A 14,552-nucleotide genomic window follows, 5' to 3' on the forward strand; every position below is an offset into this window, starting at 1 on the left:
CTGGAGAAAATAACCCAAAACAAACAACGGCTTAATGTGCATATGAATCATCTAGGGCCTGGTTAAAATGTAGGATTATATTTATTTTTCTTAATATTTATTTATTATTTTTGAGAGAGAGAGAAAGACAGAGAGACAGAGCGTGAGCAGGGAGGGGCAGAGAGAGGGGGAGACACAGAAACCAAAGCAGGCTCCAGGCTCGGAACTGTCAGCACAGAACCTGACGCGGGGCTCAAACTCACAAACCACGAGATCATGACCCGAGCCGAAGTTGGATGCTCAACCAACTGAGCCACCAAGACACCCCAGAATGCAGGATTATATTTAATTTCTTGTCTTTAGTATCTAAATTTTCTGATATGTGACTCGATAATACAAAATAAACTGCATAAAATGACATGGAAACTCAAGAAATACTTAACGCCAAATGAAACCAGAATACAAATGTTATGTAATTACTATTTAATACTTTAAGTAATTTTTGTTTTTGTTTTTGTTTTTTGTTTTTTGTTTTTGCATTCCACGAGCACCTGTCCTGAGCCAGGCACTGAGCACTGAGGGATAAGCAACCAAACAGTACTGCCCATCGTATAAGCCAATATCTAGCACCCATATCCTGAGCACAACATGATGCTGCCCATGAGGTCCAGAGGCAGCCAGCCAGAGGGACAGGGGAACACCTCTGTTAGCAGGGAGGGCAGTTCCAAGAGAAGGTGACCCCCACCTCTTGAAAAGAACAAGAGCTCCCCAGGCAGACCATGTGAAGAATTCCCAGCAGAGCAACTACAGGAATGAAAGGAAGAAGGGGTGCAATGAGCCCACAACTGTTTCTGGGGGACCCAAAGACGTAGGACAGGGGAACAAGGCCAGATCAGGAAAGGTCCTATGTCCTACTAAAGAACTTGACCTTGACCCTGTAGGTGGTGGGAAACCCTGGCAGAATTTTGAGCAGAATGAGGATATGATCCCCCATAGTTTAAAGCTGCCTCTGGTGGCAGTGCCAGCTAGGACAAGGGACAGCTACTGGCAAGTTACTGCAGTAGCCCAGGCAGGAGCTGTGGCATGCCTGAATTAATTGAGAGGGGAAGGCTGGCCAGAGAGTCACTGGGTTAGTCAGGGCCTGGGGACCGATTAACTGAGGGTGATCCTAAGGAAGGAAGAAGCTAGGATACTCAAGAGGCATCACAGTAGGGGCCACCAACCCAGAGACAGCAGCAGGAAATGAAGGGGCTTGTTGGGAGAGCATGAGGCAGGGAGAGAGCTCTGGGTCTACAAACCCTCATCTGAAGCCCATGGGGCCAGATACATTTCAGAATTCAGTATTTCCTGAGTTTAAGAAGGTAATACATGATTTACCGTATATATGCATGATCACACCCTTGATGGGTCTGAGACAACAGCCCACAATCAAACGCATTGACATTCCTGCAGCCAACATATAAATATTCATTCACATGAAGTGGGCATAAAAAGACAACAAACAAGTTCGTGGCAGGGCCCAATCAAGGCTTACCACCGAATGAGTTTGGGAAACCCTTTCATGTTGGGGTCTAGGGATTGAAGAGGAAGGATGCTGCATCCGTATCTGTGGTCGCTAATGATCCAGGAGGGCCCTTCAGGAGAGACGAGAGCTGAGGACGGAGCCCCAGAAACAACCACACTGAGATGGAGACGAGAGAGGAGACAGCAAAGGAGGCTGAGAGGGAGCAGCCAGGTTTGTAGGACGGAAGTAGGAAGGGCTGTCCCAGAAACCACAAGAGGAAAGAGGGAGCCGGGAGCAGGGACAGTGACACAGAAAGGCCAAGTCAGAGAAGCCCAAATGTCCCCCTACATAAGGCAAAGGTAGGTCATAGGAGACCTGGACCAGGGAGCCATGAGTGGCAAGATGACAGCAGCTAAGCGGGAGCAGAGGGCAGGGAAGCAGGAGCAGCACGGGAGAGGCTCCCCTTTGCAGGAGTCTTTGCCACAGAAGAAATGAGCTTGGGCACAGTGGCCAAACTGCCAAAGCCAGAAAACATGGCGGGGGTGCCAGACTGGGGTGTCAATGAGCAAAAAGAGGGCGAACGAAGGAAAGCGGGTTACGGAGACGATGTGTGTCCACCGACAGACGTGGATGAGAATGTTCATGGCATCTTTATCCATAATAATCCCAATCTGGAAACAACCCAAACGCCCATCAGCACCAGAACGGACACGTCCACCTGTTGGAACTAGCAGTGAAGAGTAAACTGTGCCATCCACACTAACAGGGCTGAATCTTACAGACACACGAAGCAGAAGAATTCACGTACTTTACTCTATGTACGCTGTACCTCAATTAAAAAAATTAGGGTTGATGGAATTTAAGGTTTCAGGGGTGGAGCAGTCTGGGAGATGAGAAGGCCAAGTGTTGTCTTGCAGGCTGGAGCCAAAGTAGGTCCAAGGGAGCCTGACAGAGTTTGGGAGGGGAGGGAGCTCTGTGCTCCGAGGACACAGAAATCACTCGCTAGTTTACACAGATGATTGTAAAACAGGTCGGAGAACTATTCTTGCAAGTGGATTGGGCAGCAGTGGTTAACTCAAGGGCTCCGCTCCGCTGAGCGTCCCTACCCGGACTGTGCACAGGCCTGACTCCCCACCTCCACCGCAGCGTTCGCTGGGCAGTACTGTGGACACCGCAGCCACCACCACTTGCTCACCGCCCCCCACCCGCACACCCTCACAAGGGCCAAACCTGGATACAGATGTGTTCGGGACACCATATGAGGGGAGCGGCCCTTGCCGACCCCGTTTACAGTCAGGCTGGTCGCAGGCTCCTTTTACCCTTGGCTTGAGCTCCCAAGGAGATTTCTGAGAATTCTCCCTCTTCCATCCACCCACCAGCCAGCCGCTCCAGGGCCTGCATGCGGATGACACAGGACTCACCGAGAAGGCCTCAGGGAGCCACGAACCATAGGTGCCCAGCATAGCAGCCATTATAATTCCAAATAACTATCAACCAAAAATGCTTCCAGTGTTTCCTTCCTGAGTCTTACTTTTTCTCTTCCACAAAATAGCGAGGTCTACGTTACTTTTTAGAGGGACACGTTGGAGAGACATGAGGGTGGTCGCTCCGTCAGGGCAGGGTGACAGTTCACAAATTTGTCACATCCAGACTAAGCGAGGCACAGCAGCGCCCCACGAGGCCCAGGGCGGCAGCCCAGGTGCGTCTCTGGGGTTCTGGGCAGCACAAGCTAAGCTCTGTGCAAAGATTCTAGGTCGGCAGGAGACCGACCTAATTAAACACACGGGCTTATTCTTAGACAAGGAGCCCCAGTTAAGGCCCCAGGGCAGCCACAGCGCGCAGGCACAGCCCTAGAGGTGACCGGAATAATTATTTTTTTTAAAGAGCTGTTACTTACTTCTGACATTAAAAGTCATACATATTCATCATAGGACATGTGGAAAATACAGAAAGTGCAGAAAAGAAAACGCTATCCAGAGAAAACCACTATTTTCGCTCATTTCCTCACAGTCTTGTCCTATACACATTTACATGCTTGACACTTGGCGGAAATGCTTACTCATGTAATGTAAGTGAAAAAATATGCCAAATTATCAAGAGCATGATCTCATATTTGTTACATAAATCAGGAATGTCACATGGATATAGTCTGTATCCTGTTGATTTCACTCCGTATCAAAATGCAGACATCTCCCCCATTCATTCAACATTCAGCTACTTGAGTTTTATGGCTGCAGAGTATCCATCATATAGAATAAAGTATAAACTATCGCCCTGTGATGGGGCACTTAGGTGGTTTCCAACTTTTCAAATAACTCGATTATGAACCTCCCTGCACATCTCCGATTATTTTCTTGACCTAGATTTCCAGAAGACAAAGTATTTTAGGACTCTCATTATACCTTGCCAAACGGCTTTCTCAACATTTGAAGGAACCGGTACGGCCACTAGCACAGTGGGGGATATCGTACTGCTCTTGGCATATCTTGACTCCTGTAGTAACAACCAGAACTTCTTTATCACTTGGTGGGAAATCCAGATCAAACACAGGGGGCACTGTTAGCAGGCAACCAGCTCCTCAGAACCATCTTGGACTCTGACTAAGCACAGCCCTGCACTGTTTCCCTGCATAAGTTGGTTTTCACAAGGTGAGGCTGCTGTAACAAACAATCCTAGAGTTTTAGGGGCTTACGACAAGGAAGGCTTATTTCCCACCCACATGACTCATAAGATGTGGTTCGACTGCAGCTTTTTTCCAAATGTCTTCTTGTTCTGGGACCCAGGCTGACCGAACAACCCCCGTCTCCATTCTCATGTCCAAAGACAAAGAGACTGAGCAGAAGTCCACCCTGGCTCTGATGGCTTTGACTTGGACATGGCAGGCATCAACCCCACTCACTTCCATTGGCCCAGGGAGGTAATGTGATCGAGCCTGATGGCAATGAAGTGAAGTGTCTACTCTTCCCACGGGGACGCACTGAAGGTCACATTGGGGAGTACAGAATTCCCTACAGAGTGGACAGAAAATACCTGGGAACAAAATTACAATTGACCACAGCCATGAGCCCTCAGAAACAATGCTTAGTATGCGTCATCACCTCCTGGTACTGAAGCTGACATCAAGAACGTTCGGCAATCAGAATCCTTCGTCATACTGGAAATCCCCATACCCTAAAAGTTTCCCTGGTGGCTGATGGAGGGAGTTACCTAGGTTTGCCTTCTGTGCAAATACAAGAAAAAATATATATGTTTGTGTGTATTTGGATCTATATATTTATAAGTAACTCCACTGGAAATAGTAAAGATACATTGTTAAATTTTTAAAAGGCAAAAGTGGGGTGCCTGAGTGGGTCAGCCTGTTAAGTGAATGACTCTTGATTTTGGCTCAGGTCATGATCTTGCAGTTCGGGAGATTGAGCCCTATGTCTGGCTCTGTGCTACAGCCTGCTTGGGATTCTCTCTCTCCCCCGCTCTCTCTCTGCCCCTACCCCACTCCACTCTCCCTCTCTCTCTCTCTCTCTCTCTCTCTCTGTCTCAAAAATAAATAAATAAACATTGAAAAAAATATAAAAAAATAAAAGGTAAACAGAAGCCTTATGTAAAGAGGGCTACCATTTATTTTTAAAAGAGACAGAATACATAATACATATAATCTATGCTTATACATGCATTAGATATCTTTAAAACATTAATAAGAAGCTGGTAACAGTGGTTATTTTAGGAAAGAGAAACCAAGGGACTGATGGGGGAGGGGAGAGACTTGCTTTTCACTCTATATTCGTTTCTTTACCATTTGAATTGTTTTCCTTGCATCTGTATTGCCTTTAATTGCCCTTTTCCAATCCTTTCTCCTTCTCCCAGCACAGTGTCACTCCTCTTCCTCCAATTGCTCCCACGTTAGGATGCCCTGACTCCCACACCTAGGGCCTCAGAAAGCAGAATTTCCAGAAAGCACTGGAAACCCCAAGAAAAACAAATAGCAACAGTTACAAAGCAAAAAAAAAAAAAAAAAAAGTTCAAGCTCCAACAGGCCAGGCCATCTCACATGGTTGTGCAGATCACGCTCGTGACTGCCTACCAGAGAAACCCCTTCCAGTAAGGTGAGATCAAAAGATAGAGCTGAACTGCTCTTGCATGAGTCAGGAGTCTTGCTCCCGAGAGACTTGGAGAGCAAAGGAGACAGAGGGAAAGCAGCAACATATGCAGTGGAAGCCAGTAGTGCCCCCAAGATAGGGCAGTTTAAAGACGGGGCTGCCTAATCACAATCCCAGACTTTAGCCTCTACTACAAAGCTGTAATCATCAAGACAGCATGGTATTGGCACAAAAACAGACACATAGACCAATGGAATAGAATAGAAACCCCAGAACTAGACCCACAAACGTATGGCCAACTCATCTTTGACAAAGCAGGAAAGAACATCCAATGGAAAAAAGACAGTCTCTTTCACAAATGGTGCTGGGAGAACTGGACAGCAACATGCAGAAGGTTGAAACTAGACCACTTTCTCACACCATTCACAAAAATAAACTCAAAATGGATAAAGGACCTGAATGTGAGACAGGAAACCATCAAAACCCTAGAGGAGAAAGCAGGAAAAGACCTCTCTGACCTCAGACGTAGCAATCTCTTACTCGACACATCCCCAAAGGCAAGGGAATTAAAAGCAAAAATAAACTACTGGGACCTTATGAAGATAAAAAGCTTCTGCACAGCAAAGGAAACAACCAACAAAACTAAACGGCAACCAACGGAATGGGAAAAGATATTTGCAAATGACATATCGGACAAAGGGCTAGTATCCAAAATCTATAAAGAGCTCACCAAACTCCACACCCAAAAAACAAATAACCCAGTGAAGAAATGGGCAGAAAACATGAATAGACACTTCTCTAAAGAAGACATCCGGACGGCCAACAGGCACATGAAAAGATCCTCAACGTCGCTCCTTATCAGGGAAATACAAATCAAAACCACACTCAGATATCACCTCACGCCAGTCAGAGTGGCCAAAATGAACAAATCAGGAGACTATAGATGCTGGAGAGGATGTGGAGAAACGGGAACCCTCTTGCACTGTTGGTGGGAATGCAAACTGGTGCAGCCACTCTGGAAAACAGTGTGGAAGTTCCTCAGAAAATTAAAAATAGACCTATCCTATGACCCAGCAATAGCACTGCTAGGAATTTACCCAAGGGATACAGGAGTACTGATGCATAGGGGCACTTGTACCCCAATGTTTATAGCAGCACTCTCAACAATAGCCAAATTCTGGAAAGAGCCTAAATGTCCATCAACTGATGAATGGATAAAGAAATTGTGGTTTATATACACAATGGAATACTACGTGGCAATGAGAAAGAATGAAATATGGCCTTTTGTAGCAACGTGGATGGAACTGGAGAGTGTGATGCTAAGTGAAATAAGCCATACAGAGAAAGACAGATACCATATGGTTTCACTCTTATGTGGATCCTGAGAAACTTAACAGAAACCCATGGGGGAGGGGAAGGAAAAAAAAAAAAAAGAGGTTAGAGTGGGAGAGAGCCAAAACATAAGAGACTCTTAAAAACTGAGAACAAACTGAGGGTTGATGGGGGGGGGGGGGGGGGGGGAGGGAGTGGAGGGTGGTTGATGGGTATTGAGGAGGGCACCTTTTGGGATGAGCACTGGGTGTTGTATGGAAACCAATTTGACAATAAATTTCATATATTGAAAAAAAGATAAATAAATAAAATAAAGACGGGGCTGCCTAATGTGCCCCTGGCTGCCAAGACCCCTCCTCTGTCTTCCTCACATCCCCAGGTGTGCTCCAAATCTTCAGAAAAGCCTCCTGGACCCGACATGCTTGGTGTGAGCAGACCCCTTTGTAGAAATATAAAAGGCTAAAAAAAAAATAAAAAATAAAAAATAAAATAAAGGGCTGACATTTACCATCTGGATGCGTGGAACAGGGACAGAACCCATGGGGGCGGGAGCTGAAGTCAGAGATAACAGGAGAACATAATCCCCAGGGAAATGGTAAGGAGTCTGGAGAGTGCTTTGGATTTCTAGAGGGCATGGGATGTGGAGTTCAAATCAAGCTGCCATCTAGACAAGCCTGGAGCCCACAGCAGTCGCTGGGTTTCACAAGCAAAGGTGCTTGGAATATCCTGCATTGAGTGGCTGTGGTGAGGGTGCTCTACACACCATCAGGAACCCATGACTGGGATTATCAGGGGAGGCTCACATTCTCGGAGGCCTTTTCCACACCCTGGAAAACCCCAAAGGCCAACAGTGCTGTATTCACAGCACATTTGCATAGGACACTGTGTCGCTGATCTGGGACACTTTGCTTGATTACCTGCACGAGCTCTTGGTGCAGGGGCCACCTCCAGGTGGACTGGCACAAGCTCCTGGGCGCCCTGGTGTGTCCCACAGGACCAGAGACCAACCGCATGTTATTAGGGCTCCATGAAGCAAAGGTGATATAACTGAATAAATTTGGGAACCCCTGGAATAAACAGGATTTGTAATTGCAGGACCTGGAGGGAAGTTTGCTAATGAGAGAAGTCAGACAGAGAAAGAAAAATACCATATAATTTCACTTATATGTGGAATCTAAAAATATATATATATTACAGGGCACCTGAGTGGCTCAGTTGGTTAAGCATCCGACTCTTTGATTTCAGCTCAGGTCATGATCTCATGGGTTCGTGAGATCAAGCCCCACATCAGGCTCTGCACTGACAGCGTGGAGCCTGCTTGGGATTCTCTCTCCTTCTCTCTCTGCTTCTCCCCTGCTTGTACACTCTCTCTCTCTCAAAACAAGTAAACATTAAATACACACACACACACACACACACACACACACACACACACACATATTAAGAAAAGAAACTAAGCTCAGATACAGAGAACAAATTGGTGGTTGCCAGAGGTGGGGGGTAGGGATGGGAGAAACGGGCGAACTGTTTTTGTGGTTTTAATTTAAATAAATTAAATTTCTTAAAAAGTAGGCAAAAACTGCAGAAGGATATACTGTAAAAATTAAAAGTTCTCTCCCCATTCTCACTGGCCAGGGGTAAGCGCTGTTAAGTTCCATCTATCCTTCCAGACATTTTCCTATGTACAACTACATAAACACATGTATGCATATTATATTCACAGAATTATGGTATGTGTATCACTATTCAGTAACTTAAATCATTTGTTAACTTGGACATTCTTCTACATAAATACATAGAAATCCACCTCATTCTTCTTAGGCCCATGATTTTTTTTTTGATTTTTTTTTTAACATTTTATTTATTTTTGAGACAGGGAGAGACAGAGCACGAACAGGGGAGGGTCAGAGAGAGGGAGACACAGAATCTGAAACAGGCTCCAGGCTCTGAGCCATCAGCACAGAGCCCGACGCGGGGCTCGAACTCACGGACCGCAAGATCATGACCTGAGCCGAAGTCGGCCGCTTAACTGACTGAGCCACCCAGGCACCCCTTTAGGCCCATGATTTTTAAAACCACATTAGAAATGCTTGTCATTTGTGGCTCAGTTGGTTAAGCATATGACTCTTGATTTTGACTCAGATCATGATCCCAGGGTCATGAGATCAAGCCCCACAAGGAGCTCTGCACTGAGCATGGAGCCTGCTTAAGATTTTCTCTCTCCCTCGCTCTCTGTCTCTCCCCCTTGTCTGCACGCGCAGTCTCTCTCTCAAAAACAAAACAAAACAAAACAAAACAAAAAGAAATACTTATCATTTGTTATAAAATTAATATATGCATATGGTACTAAAGACATTTTTTAAATAAAACTGCAGATACCAGTTGTCACCTATCAGGTCAGCAAAAATCCAACATGTTGACAACCCAACCATTGGCGAGGCTGTGGGAAAAGAGGAACTTACGTACATTCTTTGTGATAGGACGAAGCGGTACAGCCGTTTGGGAAGGCCATTTGGCAGCGTCTGTCAAAATTAAGAGAAACCCTTCCACCCAGCAGCTCCGCTGTTACGCTGCAGATTGACTTGCACACATCCAAAGTGATCACGTGTACAGGGATGCTCACTACAACACTGTCTGTAATAATGAAATAAATAGTCTTTACTTGCCGACAGAGGGCTGGTTAAATAAATAAGGTCTCTCCCATAATGGAATACTTTATATACGTGGAATTATGGAAAAGAATAATGAAGCTCTCCGTCTCCTAATAAGGAAAGATCTCCAAGGTATACCAATAACTAGGGAGGAAACAGAGGTTGCAGAACAATTAGTGCACCATATTCTGTAAAAAAAAAAAAAAAAAAGGAAAGAAAGAAAGAAAAAGAGGGAGATAAGAATCTATATTCGTATTTGCTTGTATTTTACAAAGAAACTCTGGAATAATATATGAGAAACTGAAAATAGGATTTTAGAGGAGAGAGAAGGTGGGAGGAATTAGAGATGGGGAATAAGAGAAAAAAAACTTTTCACAGTACATTGGCTCATATTTTTGGATGGTGAGCCATGTAAATTTCTTACTTGTTCAAAAGATGAAATTAAAAACTACAGGGAAATGATCATAGAAAGAAAGTGTGATTACAACCAGATATAAAATTATACCCTGAGCACAAGTCATTATTAGAAGGAAAGATGTATTTTTAACTTAGTGGGGAGAAGACAAATGCATAAGACCCACACTTTGCAAGATAATTTAAGCTGTATAAACATGCCAAACGCTAATGGAGTGTGGTAATATGACAAAGTAAAGTGATGAACACACCCAGCAGTTAGATGCCAGAGAGCCAGCTGAACCACCAAACTATGAGAAATTGTGATGTACATTTCATTTTTATTCCTGTTGTTACTATGGAAAAAGCAAAGTTTTTGCTTGTCTCATAGGTATAAAGAAGAAGGAAGGAAGGAAGGGAAGAAGGGAAGAAGCAAAGGAAGGGAGGAAGGAAGACTGAAAAGAAGAAAAGCAGGCAGGAAGGATGTCAGTCAGGAGGCAGGGAGGGAAGGAAGGAAGGAAGGAAGGAAGGAAGGAAGGAAGGAAGGAGGGAGGGAGGGAGGAAGGGGGAAGGACCAATGAGCTCATTGGTAACGTAAACTGGAACACCCTTTTCACAGGGCAATTTTACACTTAACACACATGTCCTTGACCTGGGAGTCCCTTTTCTGGGAATGTAACCAACAGATATATTCCCATGGCTATGTAAAAGGTAATTAATGTGGCATATAAAGATATGTAGTGTAGCACAGTTTATAGAGCAAAAAGCTGGAAGCTACCAAAATCAGCAGAAAAGTGGTTAAATTATGGAGTACAGTAAAATTTTGGATTGCAAGTAACTTGTTCTGCAAGTGTCCCACAAGACGAGCAAAATTTCTAATAAATTTTAACTTGATCAACGAGCATTGTCTTGCAAAATGAGTAGTACATGATGCTGAACGTCACACGATCACAACTGAGCCAATGGTTCTTTCTTCCCTCTCTCTCTCTCTCTCTGCAGGATTGTGGGTGATCATCTCCCATGCTCTGATGCTCCATCTCAGGCCACAGTGTTTGGCAGAAACCAGTGATTTTTCAGAACATTGCAAGGTGCCCACAACTGGCACTAGTGTATTTTTTGTCATTTCAAAGCACCTATGGACAGTCCTTTGCTTTTCCATCCAAGAGTGAGCTTAGGAATGCTTTGCTTCATTCTAGGTCATTGGATAGGTTCCTTGTTTAACAAAACAAGAAAAGAAAAAGATTCCATTGAGCCAATAGATAGCAGGAATTCCATTACTGACAGTGAAAGTCATCCTACACAATAACCCTCCTCTCTCTTGTCTCCTTCACACCAGCCACAAAGGTTTTCAAAGGTGCGTGCAGGTTAATTTGTTTATTTTGCTTTATATTTTGTATTTTCTTTATTATTTTGTATTATACTACAGTGTTGTAATAATTTTTATATGAACATTTTGGAGTTGTGGAACGAATTATCTGAGTTTCCATTATTTCTTACAGGGAAATTTGCTTTGATATACAAGTGCTTTGGATTACAAGCATATTTCTGGAGCAAATTATGCTCGCAAAGCAAGGCTTTACTGTATTCTCAAATACGACCCTCCACAGAATGATGGAGGTATGTCTATAGTGAAACCGAAACACAGCTGTGATCTTAGTAAGTGAAGAAACAGGTTGTGGTATAGTGAACAGCATGATTCTATGTCTATAAAGATAAAACGTATGAAGGACAAGCATGTCTACAGAAAACGTCTGGAAGGATCCACTGGCATCTGCTAACACCAGGTAACTCTGAGGAGTGAGACCAGGATTGGGGACTGGGGTGAGGGGATGGGGAAAACCAATACGAAAATATTTACTTTTTTGAATAAATTATGCTTACCGTGTGCATATTTATTTTTATTTTACCTTGTTTATTTTTACTGTGGGCAAATACACATAATGTAAAATGTTTTGCTTTAACCATGTTTAAGTGTACAGTTCAGCAGCATCAAGGACATTCACATTGCTGTGCAATTATCCTCACCATCCATCTCCAGAATGTTTCATCTTCCCAAATTGAAACTCTGCACCCACTCAAAAATAATCCTCATTTCCTCCATCTCCCAGCCCCTGGGATCTTCTTTTTTCTGGCTTTATAAATTCGCCTATTCTAGGGGCTCCTGACTGGCTCAGTCAGTTGAGCACTGTACTCTTGATTTTGGCTCCGGTCATGATCTCACGGTTTGTGAGTTCAGGCCCCACGTCGGGCTCCTCGCTGACAGTGCAGAGCCTGCTTGGGATCCTTTCTCTCCCAGTCTCTCTACTCCTCCCCTGCTTCAGCTCACACTCTCTGGAAATAAATAAATTGGGGGCCCCTGGGTGGCTCCGTTGGTTAAGCATGCGACTTCAGCTCAGGTCATGATCTCACAGTCCGTGAGCTCGAGCCCCGCATTGGGCTCTGTGCTGACAGCTCAGAGCCTGGAGCCTGCCTCAGATTCTGTGTCCTCCTCTCTCTCTGCCCCTCCCCTGCTTGCGTTCTGTTTCTCACTCAAAAATAAATAAACATTAACATAAATACATAAGTAAATAAACAAACTAAAAATAATTATTAAAAAAAAAAGAATTTCATTCCTTTCTACTGCTGAATAGTCTCCCCTTGTGTGACTATATCACATTTTATCTATTCATCTGTTCATGGACGTTTGGATGTTTCTACCTTTTGGCTACTGTGAGCAATGCTGCTCTCGTCATGAATATACGCTTATCTGTCCAAGTGAGTCCTGCTTTCAATTCTTTTAACTGCATACTTCTTAGTGGAATTGCTGGATCATATGGTAATTTTACGTGTAATTTTTTGGGGAACCGCCATACTATCTTCCACAGCAGCTGAGCCATTTTACATTCCCACCGGCGATACACAGGGTTCCAATTTCTCTGCCTTGCGTGTGTTACTTTTATAACTAAAAAGGTATTGAATTTTTTATTTATTTATTTTTTTTTAAGTTTATTTATTTTTGAGACAGGGAGAGACAGAGCATGAACAGGGGAGGGTCAGAGAGAGGGAGACACAGAATCTGAAGCGGGCTCCAGGCTCTGAGCTGTCAGCACAGAGCCCGACGTGGGGCTCAAACTCACGGACTACGAGATCATGACCTGAGCTGAAGTCAGCTGCTTAACAGACTGAGCCACCCAGGCGCCCCGGTATTGAATTTTTTAAATCTCACTCTTTTGTTTTAATAAGGAAGTCTAGTATTTTTCTCTTCTTAAAACTATTGTTAGATTACAGATTCCTGGAGGACAGGGATCAATTTTTTAAATGTTTATTTATTTTTGAGAGAGAGAGAGAGAGAGCAGAGGAGAGGCAGAGAGAGGCAACAGAGGATCTGAAGTGAGCTCTTCACTGACAGCAGCCAGCTCAGTGCGTGGCTCGAACTCACAAACTGGTAGATCATGACCTGAGCCAAAGTCAGACACTTAACCTACTGAGTCACCCAGGCACCCCAGGGATCATTTTTTTTTTTTTTTTAAGTATATGTGCTGCCTAATCAAACTCATGAACTGGTAGATCATGACCTGAGCCAAAGTTGGACACTTAACCAACTGAGCCACCCAGGCACCCCAGGGATCATTTTTTTTTTTTTTTAAGTATATGTGCTGCCTAATCGAGCACAAGATCAATTTTTTTTTTTTAATGCATTAACTGTTAAAAAACTATGCCATCAGTGGAGGCCTTCCTGGAGACGGAGGAAAGAAAGTTGCAGAGAGCCTGGGAAGCACGGACTCCTGATCGAACAGCCTGGTGGCCACAGTCCCCACGCCAACCACAGTCAACACCCCAGGCGCCCAGGCCCCATGGGCATTCCAGAACCCAAGACACCCCCTGGCTTGACAACTGCGGGGGACCCAAGGCCCAGCTGGCTCCCGGCACAGCACTGGGATCTGCCACAGCAGCTCAGAGTGGGGCTCTGCTTGGGGCCCACCAGCAGCCCAGAGGATTTCCAAAGCCAACAACCGGATTTCTTATTAAATAGGACATCTTCTCAGCCCTTTTCGGTCACGTGAGTGTCCCAGAGGATGAGCAGATCTCTCCGGAGCCTGCCTCATTTCACCTGTTCACCTGCTGCCTACTTTACTGCCAGGCTGGATATTCCGGGGAGGCGAGTGCTTTGCGAATTTACTGGGTCTCTGTTTAAACCAAAACCACAAATACGTGGGAGTAAAAGCCTAAAGCACCTGTGTTCAGGCCCAACACCTAATTTCCATGGAGACACAAGTGGGGGCTTTGAGGAGGGGCTCTTTGGGGACGGGGAGGTGAGTGAGGGGCTGCCTCCCCTCCCAGCTTCGTTTCTAGGTCACCAGGCACAACCGGTGTTTCTTTTACCTGCTTCCACCCATTCTCCGGGCACAGCTGGAGAGACCTCAGAGCCCAGGGAAAAGCTTGTGGCTGCCGGCGTGCATCAAAGCCTCATCCCACAAGCAGGCTTCAAGTCCTCCATCTCGGGGACCTGCTGGCCTCTCCCACCTTGTCACCCCTTCTGCTCTGGCTCACGTTTCTCTAGCCACACCAGCCTCCTATTCCTTGAAACCACCAACTATTTCCTGTTTCGGGCCCAGGCTC

Source organism: Panthera leo, chromosome A3 (genome assembly GCF_018350215.1).
Source record: "Panthera leo isolate Ple1 chromosome A3, P.leo_Ple1_pat1.1, whole genome shotgun sequence".
Taxonomy (NCBI): Eukaryota; Metazoa; Chordata; class Mammalia; order Carnivora; family Felidae; genus Panthera; species Panthera leo.